Genomic DNA, 14,859 nt, shown 5'->3' on the forward strand with positions numbered 1-14,859 from the left:
GGCACACATTAACCAGAGGATTTGCGGTTTTTCTCTCTTGTGCAAATTATTTCTCCAGGTGCCTACCGTTTCACGATGGAATATGGACATTTGTTAAAGCCCCTTCAAAGCATAATTCCTTTTCAGGTGCCTCTTCTAGCAATGATAATACAGATCTGACTGCTTTGTATGGTTTGTTAACTGCTTCATGAAGCTGTCATTGTTTTTCTTATTGGCTTCCTTCACATCCATTCTAATTCTTTTTGCCTGTGAACAGTTTCTGTAAAACATCTCCTTTGAGCTGGGAACTATTGGTGCCTTGAAGTTTAATTTTTTTAGTTCACTATTATATTAAATTTTTTTTCTTTACTAGTTTTACCTGTGTTGTGATGTGCTTGCAGGACATTTTTGATCTTCTGGGAATAGATATAGTGAAATTCCGTTTCAGTGATCCGGGAGAATCTTTGAAATCCATCAGTTGCTGCCACTTCCTGAAATCCAGGCTGCCTTTCTATTGCAGACAGTACTGTTTGAAAAGTACTTAATGTTTCCTTATGTATCATTCTTTTGTGAATACATAATTAGAATACCAGGGAACAGCTGGCTTATTATTAACTCTTTTTGTACAACGTTCCATAACTAGTCATAATTCAGTGGGTCAACTGCAGCTGCTACAAACCTTGCTGTAATGCGAACAGATTGAGGAGGAATGGTTGGATTTCCTGATCGGTTTTGTTGTATTGCTGTGTTTTAAGTAATTTTACATGTGCTTTTTGTTATTGTCTTTATTCATTCATTGATACATTAACATTCACATTAACAGCCAGAAGGAGGTACTGTAGGCCATTCGTGTGACCTATACAAATAATAAGTCATGGCAGGAGAAAAGTAACTGGTTCGAAAAAAAAAGGACACAGCATTTCTTTCATAATATCCACCTGCTGTTTCTACTACTTAACTGCTAAGCGTTTATGTAACGATGCTCATTTCAGAGATCGTCGTCATCTGTCTACATTCTGGAATACAAAAACTGATTAATATGAGCAATGGTGTGAACTGGAAGTTGCATACCTGAGTTCAAAGATTACAATAAAATATGAGAGTCGGTAGTAAGATACTGTTTTAGTTTTCAGATTATCTTGAGATTTCTAATTTTCCACCTGATTCCTTCCACGTCAGACGTTTTTAGTAAAATTATACTAGGAACTTCTCCTCTGTTTCCACTTCAGTTACCTCTGGAATATTTTAGATGAAAAGTGGGTTCAAAGGGAGAGGGGGGGGGGGGGGGCAGCACTGACCGTAGATGGAATCCCTGGCGCTTAGGCTGAACATCCTGTGACTCCTGCCAGAAAAGAGAAAAGGTCTCACTGTACTCTGGTGTGTCTGCGGCTACAGTTTTACTGCAATGGTCTCTGTTCTTCGTCGATTAACACCATCATATGGTTTTCTTAAATTAACTGCTTAGCTGATACTAAAATTAATTTGCCAAAATCACCCCATGGTCCTGCTTAAGCAAATCATCGGCGCCAACAGAAGACCGAGGAAAATTTATAATAATACATAAATTTGTCTATTAAACTTCCTGACTCGTTAATATTAATACAATCGGCCCATGACTGTTATCGTTGGGTTTGTTATTTAGCCTTCATTATGTATCTTTGGTCGTAAATATTATTTGTTGATTAATTAAGTACTCTTTCTTTGTTAGGGACCGGATGACACAGTCATTGAGGGGTCTCTCGCGGAAAAGTCTCTGGTTTACAGTTGTGCAAGACTCTCTGTGATGTCCAACGTCTTTCTACAGTCACCTCCCGTGCAGTTCACTGAGCGTTTCTGCGCAACTTTCATGATGACTAAACGTATCTGTTACTAACCGTGCAGCTCTTCGCTGAAACAATTCTGTGTCTTCTGTTAACTCAAACTAGTAAGCCTCCCAGAAAAAGTCAAGGACTGGTCCAACGGGGGTTTTGTAAGCGACCTATTTTACGTTACTTCAGTAAATCTGAGTCCAGTATCTATATTAGACAAGGCTAGTTTTACACGAATTTTTCACGCTGAATCATTCCACTCTGTTACGCAGCTGATGACTGTGACTGATGGCAGTGACTGATATCCGACCGCGAAATCAAATGATATCGCATATATTTGCCAATTCACGCGAATTACATGATATTTTATTTTTATTCCTAGAGTCAGTAGTCAATCATTACAACTTCAGAAAGCTTTCCTGCATTTTACAGCAACTTTCTAATGACACCACTTTCCTATACCCAACCGCGTCGTCTGCAAAGAGTCACATAAAGATACAGTCTCCATCTGCCTTACCCTTCGTATATATTGACCAAGCCTTCCTATTAAAAACGGTGTACTTGGTCCTGCTAGCTATTTCAATCAATTTTATAGTTCATGTGCTTTTCGTGACTCATTGCAAAGTTTGCATGAGGGCTTGATATGTTACTTACGACTGTTCTCCCACAAGAAAAAACAAATATCTGATAGCAAAAAAGTGTTTAGCTTTTACAATATCTGCATAAAAAGTGGCTACACTGAGCATAATAAGGACGCAAATACTTGAACGTTTCTAATGAAAATTCTTTCAACAGTGAAAAAGTGGGACCTGTCGAATGACAACAATAATTTTGACTTCATTTGGTCCTTGAGAGGGAAACAAGATACGAGAATAGTGGTTACAAATCGCTATTTACTGCCTTATGAATACTGTCTGATGTGTTGGTACGTTTATATTTTTTCGGACAAATAAAAATTTAAGTCTTTAAATGTTTGGACGTCACTTTTCCCATCTTTTCAATTCTCAACAGCGTAGAAGAATATATCATTTAGATGTACAAGCGTACTCTGTAAACTACTGTGAAGTGCTTGGCAGAGGTATTACACACTGTACCAGTTCTACATCTACATCTATACTCCGCGAGCCACCAAACGGTGTGTGGCGGAGGGCACTTTACGTGCCACTGTCATTACCTCCGTTTCCTGTTCCAGTCGCGTAGGACTCGCGGGAAGAACGACTGACGGAAAGCCTCCGTGCGCGCTCGAATCTCTCTAATTACATGTTCGTGATCTCCTCGGGAGGTATAAGTAGGTGGAAGCAATATATTCGATACCTCATCCAGAAATGCACCCTCTCGAAACCTGGACAGCAAGCTACACCGCGATGCAGAGCGCCTTTCTTGCGAAGTCTGCCATTAGAGTTTGCTAAACATCTCCGTAACGCTATCACGCTTATGAAATAACCCTGTGACGAAACGCGCCGCTCTTGTTTGGATCTTCTCTATCTCCTCCGTGAACCCGACCTGGTACGGATCCCACACTGATGAGCAATACTCAAGTATAGGTCGAACGAGTGTTTCGTAAGCCACCTCCTTTATTGATGGACTACATTTTCTAAGGACTCCCCCAATGAATCTCAACCTGGTACCCGCCTTACCAACAAGTAATTTTATATGATCCTTCCACTTCAAATAGTTCCGCACGCATACTCCCGTATATTTTACAGGAGTAACTGCTACCAGTGTTTGTTCCGCCATCATATAATCATACAATAAAGGATCCTTCTTTCTATGTATTCGCAATACATTACATTTGTCTATGTTAAGGGTCAGTTGCCACTCACTGCACGAAATGCCTATCAGCTGCAGATCTTCCTGCATTTCCCTGCAATTTTCTAACATTTTCTCGTCCTATTCACGTATGAAATCTGAGAAGAATGATTAGTTGAAAACCTCTGCGCTCGCTGCAATTTGATCTTGTTTTCAGACCGATATGTAGGAGTTAAAGTATATCTCAGGAACCCTCACTGAAAGTAGTTTAATGAAATCTACTAAGTAGACTTTCACGGGATAGTTCGTGTCTATCCTAAAACGTTTGTCAGTTTATGTTTTTCAGTATGTCACTGACGCTCTCCCATGGGTCAAACAAACATGTGACCATTCGTGCCGCCCTTCCCTGTATGCGTTCAATATCTCCTGTTACTTCTCATCTGGAGAGGGCCCCACATCCCTGAGTAATATTCCAGAACGTGTCGCACGAGTGTTAGGTAATAACGCTACTCAGTAGGCTGACTGCATTTCTCTAGTACACCATAGTTCCTCAACTCTGTTATCATATTGCAGTTTTTTGGAAGAAGAATAGTCCCTCATAATTTCACTATCATCGTTTGCGAGTGTCAGACTGGACAGCAGACAGCTCTCAAAACACAGGCTGTTTTGGCTCCGACGTGTAAACAAAAACGACCACACGTGACATGCAAGCCACAGTTAAAAAATAACACGGCAGGGGCGCTGATGTAACCCCGCTTGCTGCGAGCAGTCAATCGAGAAAAAAAAAGGTCACTCGTGTAAAAGGAGCTGAAAGTAGGCGGCATGCATACGCTACGGAGCCTGGCTTGGCAACAGCTGAAAGTGTTACGTCACTGACCACGATGCACGTGCCCGGAAGTTGTGACGTCACGAGCATCATGCCCACCACGTGACCACCTATGCGTGCTGATAATCTGTGATCCACGTGCGTAAGTCTCGGTCGGAAGCGCTTCTGTGGCTCATTAGTAACTCCTGATCTGTTATCCACCTCATAACGTTTGACCTCTCACTTTCAGCACCCCTTGCATCGCTGGTGTATCATTAACCACTTTCATAAGCGACAAACTTGTGTAAGAGGAAAATCTAAACCCGGAAACCGATTCCCACTGTCAGTTTACAGATAAGATCTGAACCAATTTCTTTGTGAATGTTAGTGAACTTGTAAAGAGGAGGAGGAGGAGATTCTACGAGAATAGATGTTTTAAAATTTTATCCACGCTAATTAACGTGTGAAAACTGCTTTATTGTAGCCACCTAGATCATTCGGCTTGTGAGAAATAGTAGATGCTGCTGATTCGTGGCATGCTGCGACGGAATGGCAAGCCCACAACTGTTCAGTACTGAGGAAATTGACTGACACAATCAAACAAGAAAGGGAGTTTGGTTGTGTCATTGAAGTGCAACAGTAGGCAAATAGGCTAATATCAATGAGAGTGCTTGTTGGCCACAGTTTGAATGTCTGTACAGAAGTTATTCGTGCCTTTTGGGAGCATATTGTATGATTAATTACGGTTAATAACAAAGTGTGTGGTTTCAGATATGCGTGTCAGCCCGAAACCGGTAACCACTGCAACAAAAATTTAATATTCATGCAACCCTGACAAAAAATAAAAAATATATCAAATTTCCTCAAACAGATGCTGTCGTGTACTGAAGAACTTTTTCCGCTCCATACGAGTTGATGGAGCAGGGACAAGCCCCCACAAGGTACCCTCGCCAATTAGCGAGCGCAGCCTGGGAGGGAGAGACCCTAAGCGTAAGAAACTAATGATCAGAAATGTTTATTTTTAAATACGAGTCATATAGTTCCACTAAATTCTACCTGTTTCTTTTTTTTATCAAATATCGATTGGCAGCGTTAGATCTATTTTAGGTCCCAGAATGTAGACTCATTGTTCATGATAACCTAAATTTTTGCATAATAACATTTCTTTCTGATGTAACATACAAGACGCTTTTGGCTACTACATAAAATTCCTTGAATTTGTCCGTCTCTTACCACATCGATCTTTTGTTTTGTGTTTATTTACTGTCTTGCTATGAGTGAAGCAAGTGTCCGCATTTGGTTTCTCTTTTAAAAATCACCACCAGCATTAGAGCATTCATTGCAAGTCAGAATCGTCTCTTTCGCAGAGACGTAAAACGATACCTTCTAGGAAGTAATCCTGCAAAGCCCGGGAAGAAACCACTCCTCAACCTACTTTTAAACGCTTTCGTTGAGAAGCCATCTAGAGTAAGTGAAGTATTCCTTTCGATTTACGAGGTCGAAATACCCCGATACTGCTCGTTTGTTTCATCTATGCGTCAGTGTCCTAACCAACACTAATTTGATGAAAAGGCGCTCCACTTGCTTTATTAGAACGTTATTAAATCTACACTATCAATTTCGGCCCTTACACAGGCCGTTATCTAGTGAAAGTTATGCTGTAGAGAAGTGACTTCACTTTCTCTCTTTTTATCTTTAGACGTTGCTTCTCTATAGCATAACACACTGTTGATAACGACCTAAGACCGGAACTAGTCATATGGATGTCATAAAATTCCAATTAAGTAACTAGAGAGACTTTTTATTAATTGAACAATAGTTGCGGAATCAGCACACCACAAATTTCGAGAGACTAATAATATTAATTCCTTAAAACACTTATAGAAATGCATAGATAACTGACGAGATACTTGCCATATTTGTAAACTATAGCTGAAACACAATCTTTTGATTTAAAGGACGTAAACAATAACTGTTTACAACGTACCACTGTGGTGTAGGTGAAGCCGAGATCAACAAGTTGACCTAGGAAACTTGGTGTCTATTAAGCCGGCAAAAGACAGCCTCAAAATGGCCTACAAGAGTTATCTAAGCGACAGTTAAAGGCGCAGCGCGAGCGTGGCTACAGTTGTGATTAGGTTAGATTAATGTAGTCTTCGTTGCAGTAGACCCACGGTGATGAAATCCTCCTGGCTGTAGAACGTGGCAGAAAAATAAGAATACTCAATAAATATTTACAATGAAAAACAAATATGGTAATCGGCCTTCCGTAGATCCCAAGTAAAATGGTCTTCATGAATAAGGAATTAGTCAAAAAAATTTTAATCATCTACTGATGGGAAAAAGATTGCAATACCAAAAATAATCAATGTAAGTAACGAAATTTCGGGAATATACGAGGGTTGTTTTTTAAGTAAGGGCCGTTCGCGCGTATAGTCCCATAGTTCGCGCGGACGCCGCAACAAGCCACCGCGCCACTTGCCGGCATCCTTCCCGTTCACACTGATGCAAGTTGCAGCTCTGTAGCTGACGTGTACGCATCGCTGTGCTACTTTATAATGTTTACGATTATTGAATCGCCCGCCGCGTGTGAGATACGGTCAGTGATACGTTTTTTGACCGCGAGAAGCCTATCAGCTACAGAAATTCATCGTCAGTTAACAGAAGTTTATGGCTTGAATGCAATGAGTGAAGGTAAAGTGCGTCAATGGGTTAGAGAGTTTAAAAATGGCCGTCAAAACGTCCATGACGAACGCTCAGGCCGGCCCTCTGTGATCACTGATGATTTGGTGGCTGCAGTCGAAACAAAGATTCGTGAGGACAGAAGATTCACAATTTCCACTCTTTCTTTGGAATTTCCACAAGTTTCAAGATCGGTTTTGTACAAAATTGTGTCTGAAAACCTAAACTTTAATAAACTTTCTTCTCGGTGGGTACCCAGACTCCTCACAGAGGAGATTTGCCACTTCATGGGACTTTTTGATTCGTTACGAGGAAGAAGGGGATGACATGTTGAGTCAAATTGTCACTGGAGATGAAACATGGGTGTCCCATATCACTCCCGAAAGCAAGCGACAATCGATGAAATGGCGACACACAACCTCACCCTTCAAGGTCAAAGCCAAACAGACGCTGTCAAAGCGCAAGATTATGGTAACTGTGTTCTGGGACCGGCGCGGTGTTTTGCTAGTGGACTTTATGCCACGAGGAACGACAATCAACTCAGATGCCTACTGTGGAACTCTAAAGAAGCTCCGCAGAGCAATTCAAAACAAAAGGCGCGGCATGCTGAGAAAAGGAGTTTTGCTCCTGCACGATAACGCTAGGCCTCACACCTCTCAAAAGACTCGGGATTTGATTGATTCTTTTGGCTGGGAAGTTTTGGACCATGACCATGCTCCTAGCGATTTTCACCTTTTCCGGTACCTGAAACACCATATTGGCGGGCAGCGCTTCAATGACGACGATGAAGTGAAAGCGGCCGCGAACTCTTGGCTGTCGGAGCAGGCGGCCGAATTCTTTGAAGAGGGAATTAAAAACTTAGTTGTACGGTATAACAAGTGCTTAAATAGACAAGGCAGCTAGGTAGAAAAATAGGTAAAAGTGTGTAGAATCAGAAAATAAAAGTTTTTTTACAAAAGTATTTGTATCTTTTTTTAAAAAATAAAAACGGCCCTTACTTAAAAAACAACCCTCGTATTTGTGTAGGTAACATGATTAAGTGATTAACATTGCAAGATCTCCGGTTAATGTAAGAGCGAGATAAGAAATTGCAAATGTGAAATGCTGGTACACTAATAACCGATGTAATCGCCAGTATGTTGAGTGCAAGCATCCAAAAGCGCATCGTGAGGTACGAGTGTCGGATGTCAGTTCCATGCCTGTTGCACTTGGTCGGTCAATACAGGGACGGTTAATGCTGGTTGTGGATGACGCTGGAGTTGTCGTCCGATGATATCGCATCCGTGCTCGAGACAGATCTGGTGATGGAGCAGGCCGAGGCAACATGTCGATACTCTGTAGAGCATATTGAGTTACAACAGCGGCATGTGGGCGAGCGTTACCCTGTTGGAGAACACCCCCTGGAATGCAGTTCATGAACAGCAGTACAAAAGGTCGAATCACGATATTAACGTACAAATTTGCAGTTAGGGTGTGTGGGACAATTACGGAGGAGGAGATTAGTGTTTAACGTCCCGTCGACAACGAGGTCATCAGAGACGGAGCGCAAGCTCGGGTGAGGGAAGGATGGGGAAGGAAATCGGCCGTGCCCTTTCAAAGGAACCATCTCGGCATTTGCCTGAAGCGATTTAGGGAAATCACGGAAAACCTAAATCAGGATGGCCGGAGACGGGTTTGAACCGTCGTCCTCCCGAATGCGAGTCCAGTGTGCTAACCACTGCGCCACCTCGCTCGGTCGGGACAATTACGAGAATGCTCCTGCTGTTATATGAAATCGCACCCCAGACAATAGCTCCATGTTTAGTCCCAGACTGTCTAGCATGCAGGTTGGTTGCAGGCCGTCAACTGGTCTCCTTCTAACACACGGCCAACAATGACACCGAGGCAGAACCAACTTTTACCAGGAAACGCAACAGATTTCCATCCTTCCCTCCAATGAACTCTCGCTTGACTCTATTGACGTCGCAAATGGCGGTGGTCTGGCGTCAGTGGAATGCGCGCTACAGGGCATCTGACTCGGAGTTGTCCTAGAAATAACCGATTCTTAACATTGTGTCACTGCGGCGCCAACTGCTGCTGCAGATGCTGTACGATGCACTTACTCGCGACCACCGCTGCCAGCACTTACGTACAGCCGGCCGGAGTGTTGACCACCTGATTAATAGCCTGTTGGTCCACCTTTGGAAAACAATACACTCCATGGTAGGTTTCCGGAGTTATATGGCACCAAACGTCTACGCGCATGTCTCTCAACTCCCATACAATACGAACCAACGGTTTGTGAGCGCGAAAATGGCACGCAATAGTTCCTGGGTCGACATCAGGTGAACTTGGTGGCAAAGACATCAACGTGAGTACATTATCATGTTTTCATACTACTGGTGCACGATTCTGGCTTTGTGACTCGGACAGTTGTTCTGGCTAAACAGAAATCCATGAATGGCTGCAAATGGTCTCCAAGCCAATTATCGGTTCAGTTGGACCATAGGACCCAATCTATTCCACGTAAACACAGCCCACACCATTATGCAGCCATCACTAGCTTGCACAGTGCCTTGTTGTCAACTTGGTTCCATGGCTTCGTGCGGTCCGTGTCACACTCGAACCCTACCATCACCTCTTACTAACTTAGCCGGCTGCGGTGGCCGAGCGGTTCTAGGCGCATCAGTCTGGAACCGCGCAACCGCTACGGTCGCAGGTTCGAATCCTGCCTCGGGCATGGATGTGTGTGATGTCCTTAGGTTAGTTAGGTTTAAGTAATTCTAAGTTTTAGGGGACTGATGACCACAGAAGTTGTACCATAGTGCTCAGAGCCATTGGAACCATTTGCACTTACGTACAGTGGCTACATTCGTACCAAGTCTTTCTGCAATACAGCAGAAACAACATCCAGCTTCTCGAGCCATGTGTCGTTCAAACTTACAGAGGTGTCGATAATGGCGTCTTTGTCGTCTTAAAGGCATTCTTCACTAAAATCAACTCACCACGTCCAGTCTCAAAGATAACTAAAGCCTACGGCTGTTACAGCGTGCATTTAAGGCAAACCTGATTTGCATTCTCATACTGACTCTACTAGCGCCATTCTTATGCGACCAGCGTGATATATGAATAGACATCACCTTCAAGATGTAGAAACACGCCTACCTACCTTCGTTTATGGCGCACAACTTCTTCTGGGTGCTGTATTTTCATTTAACAGGTAATAAATGACTTGTCATAAAATATGTAAATGTTCAAAACACTGAGGTGCATACAGTAATTCTTAAGCTTTATGTAACCAAGAATCATCAAAGAGAAATAGCATCTTACTACACTTATTTACAATGAACGCATTACGCACTAAATTCCTACAGAAGTCACATTGTACTAACACTTGTATTATTTGATATTACTAGTAACATATGGGCATCACTTGGTTCTTTTTAGAAATTCATTTGTGGAGTAGGAGATGGCAACCAACAAATCCTTTAGGCTCCTCTTAAACTTTGATAGTGGTCACACTTTCTGTGGCTATTAGCAAGTTACTGAAAATCTGTGTACCTCAGCAGTGAACCAAGTGAGTGACTTTAAATCCTTGTGAAGATTGTTCTTGTTTCTAGTACTGACTGCATAAATTGAACTGATAATTTTAGAAAGAGAAGTATTTGTAATCGCAAATTTAATTGAATAATTAAATATTGGGAAGCAATAGATAGCATCCCGGGTTCCATAAACAGCCCTTTGCAGGGTGTTCTTGAGTTCACACTACAAATTACTTTTATTACACGTTTTTGAACGTGGAATACTTTAGCATGAATTGATAAATTACACCAAAAAATAATCATGCATAACATTATAAATGCTAGTGAGCATAGTATGTCAGCTTTTTTTTGTTTTTATATCACCTACGTCTGACAACAATCTCACTGCAAATAGAGAGTTATTTAGGCGCTTAAACAGTTCTGTGTTGTGCTTCTCCTACCTGAATTTATTATCAATATGTGATCCTAAGACATCAACACTGACAACTTCTTCCATCTGTTCGTACTTAAACATTAAAAACTCCTTGTTCTTGCGCTTACAAAATATAAAATCGAGGTCCGCGTAAATTTTGCATCAAAATATTGCGAATTTCGGCAAAATGAAATTGACAATTAAGTCATTTTGTTTGTCTGGCACCCTTACTACGAAACTAGTGTGGTTGTAAGGGCTAAGTTTACATCTAATTGAGAACGTTACTAGTTCTTGAATAACGTTTACAGAAGTCTTTCTTCCTTCATTAGCCCCATCGGACAATTTAAATCAATACTGCTTGAGGTTGTTTTCCTGCTTGATAGACCACAAGTGCCCTGTATCAAACTGCTTGTTTCGACTTCTCCTACACCATTGTGGTACGTTGTAAACAATTATCGTTTATTCTATATCTCATATTTTGTTTTATTTTGTTTTTGATATTTTTGTAGAGATTTTCGTTTCGTATGTTTTTAGCCATTCTACCTCCATGTCTATCCTGTTCAATCAGTATTTTATAAACACGAATTGGATCCAAACACAACCAACAATTTGTGGCGTTTGTCAACACTGGTTTCAGCCACGAATCATACTGAAAATTAGCCTTCAGCGACATTGTAAATTGTGGAAATATTGATTCATAAGTCGCTTCGTAATCCTGATGGGCACAGTTGTTTGATGCCACAGGAATGACGAACAAGCCATTATAATAAACGAAGCCGCTATAGCTGGGGGGGGGGGGGGGGGGGCCGTCAGCTGTGGACAGCTCTGGAGAGAGTTCCGTTAACTAGACTACTTACTAGCAGAGTGACAGGAGCAACAAATACAGGTGACCAATGATTGTAATAAATAGTGCGCTGATAACGCCACACAATGCTTAGGTGGAGCAATATGCCTGCCTTTCGAGCTGTTCGAAAATAAGCGAACATTATGAAAAGTTTTGGTTTGTTTTTCAACCATCTAAAACCACGTAAAACGTCATATACCTGAAACATTGTACAAACCAACGAATACTAGGTAAGCAGGATTAAATCCACGGGAGTTGCGCATTTGAGGATACCTTTAGAGCTCGATTTCTAGGTAGAGCTCGAACGACATCGTTTCTACCAAGATGTCAGAGTAAATGAGCACGTTCACTAAGCACAAATGGCCAGTTCCGCACGCTAACTCATTGTAAGTGCACAAATTAATGTGGACACATTATCCTATGTATACAGGATGCAACAAATGTAGACGAAAAAATTATGTTGTATGAACATGGGTCAGGAAACGCTTTGTTTCTATGTTACAACTCATTTTTTCCAATTCCTTAATCATGGGAAACACAAAAAAACAGAACATTAGAATCATGGAGAACACGCACTGTAAGTGACATTTGGTTACGTTATGCACCGCCAGTGTGTCGGCCGGCATTGCTGGTGTCTGGTAAGGCCTCACTTTCTTCCACTCAGGCTCAAAGGACAAAGTTGTCATGATTTCGTAGAGGATGTTCTACCTGATCTTTTAGCAGATGTCTCTTCAGCTGTGCAACAAAACGTGTAGTTCACGCACGATGGCGCATCTCTTCATTTTCGTGTTAATGTCCATCGGCTTCTGAATAACAGATTCCGTGACAGATGGGTAGGTAGAAATGTACAAATTGCCAGGCCTCGAAGCTCTCCGGACCTAAGCACACTGCACTTTCATTTGTGGGGTATTTGAAAGCTTGTGTGTATGGAACTCCTGAACGGGATACTGAGATTCTCCGTGCCCTTTATTATGGAAGGCTTGTAACACCATAGCTCTAATGCTCTACTGATTTTCTTTGCTTTTGTTTCATTTAATATTACATCGTTAAGCTTCTGTAAATGTATTTGATTGACTAGATAACACAAAATTGTATACTCCTTTCTTTGTTAAAACTTTGATGTTATGATTTGGTTCTATGCTGTTGTAGTATATCTGTCGTTTAAATTCTTTGTACCATTTGGAGGGAACAAAACTTACTATATATAATTGTAATTTCTGTGTGAATAATTTTTTGCAGAAATGTCAATATGTGCAAATGTTCTGGTTTATTTAATGCGTTTGTTTGCTGTTATGTAAACTGCTGACCTTCACTTAGGGCTCTTAGTTATTCTGTATGTAAAAGGTGTAGTGGTTCCCCTCGGGAACGGAACTGTGTAGCGCGCGCAAATTGTGGCTGGCCTATGTAGAAAAGGTGGAACTGATAGTCAGTCGGGGACGAACTACGAGTCGGGGACGAGCTACCAAATTGTGCACTGCCATGTAAAAGATGCATATTGTGCTGGTTCCGAGAGAGGCTTTTCTGCTACTTTCCAATGCCTCGGATGGATGGATAAATAGCTGGAACTATTCTGGAATTTGTATCTATCATCGCAACCAAGAAATGACAGAGTCCAGCAATTCTACCTGCAATTCCACCTGCCAACATGCAATCGCCACCTTATTGCGCAATCATTACATCGGAATGCTACAATGATGTACAGTGAAGGATCAGCTTAATGGATGTGTTAGTGTGCTCAAATATAAGGTAATTTATATCTGAATTTATGTACCTACCTTGATTTTCCTCCTCATCATAACACCTCTCAGGTTCCTCTCCGTTTGAACTAAAGTGATTTCCGAGTGTCCTTACTGAAAGTACATTACAGCCCAGTGTTTTGCTAATTGATTCCTCTTGAACATAGTAAAAAGAAAGTTAAAGTTGATGTGGGTTGCTGAAAATAATTTTCCAAGTAAAACTGCTTATTAATGTGTTGTTGCCAACTTCAAATTAAAATTTCTCAAGACTGAGGCTCATAAAGTTTTGCTTAGTAAATGATCACATTGCTGTCTGTAGTAAATTCTAAAAGGTGAGTCAGTTTCTTGCAATTTTGCCAGCATTGTGTTTCACTGTAGTAAAAGTGGAAAACTGCAGTTGTGAAAATTTATATACTCATGTTTGTTAAGTGTATGTCTCTCTTGTGTATAGGAAGTGCATATTAATAATATAACAGGATCCACAGTTTGTCTATTGTATTAATGCTGGGTAACAAGTAATGGGAAGACCACTAATTATAAAAACCATAATTTCTTTACTCAAATGATAGTGAGAAGCAACCTGTTAGTGGATTCCAATTAACTTTCATTTTAAATAGTAAAGTATTTAACTGAGAGAGGCTTAACCTATATCCAATTAATGATTCTGCAGTGAATAGTAATAATAACGTTATAAAGACCATTCAGTTTGTATAAGCCCTGAAAGTAATAGTGTGTTTCGGTATCTGTTATAATTCTGCAAATAGTTTGTGCTGCTCTAGCTGCTAGCTTCAATCTTAACGTAAACAAATGTATGTGTCAGAGTTCACTGCACTCGCGTGTGACCAAGTATAGGTTGTGTTTATCCATTAGAGTTACTAATAACTATTTTCTTGAACGAGAATGTTAATCATTCTCTTGCCTAGTTAGGCTGGCGACCGTTTTCTTTATCCATTAAACAGTGCAGATAGGCAAAATTTCGTTTGTTACTGTTCAAACATTTACGTAATTCTGACTTTCATTTCCGATAAGCCACCTCTGTTAGGTACAACACGGTCAGCATAACAAAATTCCTCTCAGAGGGTAACACTGCTCTGTTGCTTTATACCATAATTGCTTTAACGAAATCGTTTTATTTCAAAACCTGTTTCCAGCTTAAGGTTATGGTACAGCAGTAGCAGACAGGAGTGTTATACGTGGCTTTTCCGTGACAGGACTAATTGTGCTGTTGGGGCATCGTATGTACTGAGCCAAACTTGGTATTTGATTGAATAAGCTACGTAAATGCTGTTGCAGTGTTATAGGCTGCGAAACCATGCACAGTAC

This window comes from Schistocerca nitens, chromosome 8 (assembly GCF_023898315.1).
Source record: "Schistocerca nitens isolate TAMUIC-IGC-003100 chromosome 8, iqSchNite1.1, whole genome shotgun sequence".
In the NCBI taxonomy this organism is placed as follows: Eukaryota; Metazoa; Arthropoda; class Insecta; order Orthoptera; family Acrididae; genus Schistocerca; species Schistocerca nitens.